Here is a 2,364-nt window from a genome sequence, read left to right as displayed (position 1 = left end):
TGTGTGTGTGTGTGTGTTCGTGCATGCGTATATGACCACATGTACACTTGCATGTGCAGGTTTGTATGTGTGCAAGTGTGGCCGTGTGCGCATCTGTGTGTGTGCATATGAGCAGCAGGCGAGGCAGTTTCCTCGAGGCCTCAGGGAGTCCAGTATTAACCATGACACCTCTTTCCCTTACTGGGGTTCTTATCTGAACCTCGCCCCTGGATCAGAACATCAGGTTTGCCTGGATCTCAGATGGTGTGAGAAGTGGAAGGGCAGCTTGACATGCAGTGAGGACCCTGGCACTTTGTCTTCAAAAACGTGTGTGGGGTCCCAACCGAGCACTCTTATAATGGTGTCCTGCTTGCAGGGAACTGGGCTGCCTTCTCTTTCTCTTTCAGCACACCAGCCCCTCTTCTTCCTTTCTCTTCTGTTTCTTCAGTCTGCCTCATAGACTCCTGGGAGGCAGGACTCTAGTTAGCTGCTGACCTGGTGCCTCAGTCCCTAATCAGCTTGTTTGTTGGTGAAGACAGAGGGGATGGAGTATGGAGGGAGCCGAAGCCCCCTCCGAGAGATGTCCTGAAAAATCTTGTTGGCACCTGACTTTGGGAGTGTGGACAAGTCATTACAGCTGTGAAACTTTTGTGTTCTCACCTGCAGGATGGCCAAAGTCATGTGTCCACCACTAGGGCTATGGACAGGAGGCCCGGGACACCATGTGACATGTTCAGCACACTTCCTGCCTATGTGTTTCTAAAAAGAGCGGCTTGCACACCCAGTGCAGAACAGCACCCAAAATTAGGAAGTCAGCATTAGACATCATTATTCCCAATTTTAGATTTCACAGATAAAAGTCATTTATGGAACCAGTGAGAGGCAGATCCAGGCTCAATCCCTATCACACCGTAGGGTACCCTGAGACCCACCAAGGGTGATTCCTGAGTGCAGAATCAGAGGTAAGCCCTGAGCAGAGCTGGGTGTGGCTTCCTCTACCAAAAAGCCATTTATGAAGCAGAGCATAAACAATATTTTAAAATGTTGGTTTTTTGGGGAAGAGTCACACCCAGCAGGGCTCAGGGGTTACTCCTGGATCCATGCTCAGAAATCGCTCCTGTCAGGCTCCGGGAACCATATGGGATGCTGGGATTCGAACGAATGACCTTCTGCATGAAAGGCAAACGCTTTTCTCCAGGCTATCTCTCTGGCCCAAAATGATTTTTTTTAATGTTTTTATGTTATGCTTTATTTATGTTTTTATTTTATTTTATTTTATTTTTGGGCCATACCTGGTGATGCTCAGGGGTTACTCCTGGCTCTGCATTGAGCAATCATTCCTAGTGCTGCTCAGGGGATCATATGAAATGTTGGGGATTGAACCCAGGTTGGCTGCATGCAAAACAAGTGTCCTTCACACTGTACTATCACTTTAGTCTCTCTTTTAAAATGTTTGAAATAGGGCTGGAGTGATAGCACAGTGGCAGGGTGTTCACCTTGCACACGGCTGACCCAGGATGGACCCGGGTTTGGTTCCTAGCATCCCGTATAGTCCTTACAGGAGTGATTTCTGAGCTCAGAGCCAGGAGTAAATCCTGAGCCTGCTGGGTGTGGCCCCAAAACAAAACAAAACAAAACAAAAAATTTAAATATTTACTCATAAGGTAAGAATTGGCTATGGAATAAAGCAGTTCAACTGAATTTATATTTATAAATATACATATGTACATATGTACATATGCATGTACATTTTATCTATTGCTATGAAAAGTTTTTTCATAATCTCTGCAGTTCAATTGGTCTTCCAAAGTCCTGTGACAAGGTGGGCTTAATGCAGACATTTTCCGTTCATGTATTACTTTACATAAGTCATATTAGAGTCCTGCCTTCACCCAGCTCTCACAGGACAAGAATGTGTTATTTAAAAAAACTTATATGTAAGTGTAATACTTATCTTCTATATAAGACTTAAGACTTACAGAAAAATATTTTACTAAAGTTTTCTTTTCTTTCTTTCTTTCTTTCTTTCTTTCTTTCTTTCTTTCTTTCTTTCTTTCTTTCTTTCTTTCTTTCTTTCTTTCTTTCTTTCTTTCTTTCTTTCTTTCTTTCTTTCTTTCTTTCTTTCTTTCTCTCTCTTTCTTTCTCTCTCTTTCTTTCTCTCTCTCTCTTTCTTTCTTTCTTTCTTTCTTTCTTTCTTTCTTTCTTTCTTTCTTTCTTTCTTTCTTTCTTTCTTTCTTTCTTTCTTTCTTTCTTCTTTCTCTCTCTCTCTCTCTCTCTCTCTCCTCTCTCTCTTTCTTTCTTTCTTTCTTTCTTTCTTTCTTTCTTTCTTTCTTTCTTTCTTTCTTTCTTTCTTTCTTTCTTTCTTTCTTTCTTTCTTTCTTTCTT

This window comes from Suncus etruscus, chromosome 17 (genome assembly GCF_024139225.1).
Source record: "Suncus etruscus isolate mSunEtr1 chromosome 17, mSunEtr1.pri.cur, whole genome shotgun sequence".
In the NCBI taxonomy this organism is placed as follows: Eukaryota; Metazoa; Chordata; class Mammalia; order Eulipotyphla; family Soricidae; genus Suncus; species Suncus etruscus.
This window is presented reverse-complemented; position numbering follows the sequence as displayed.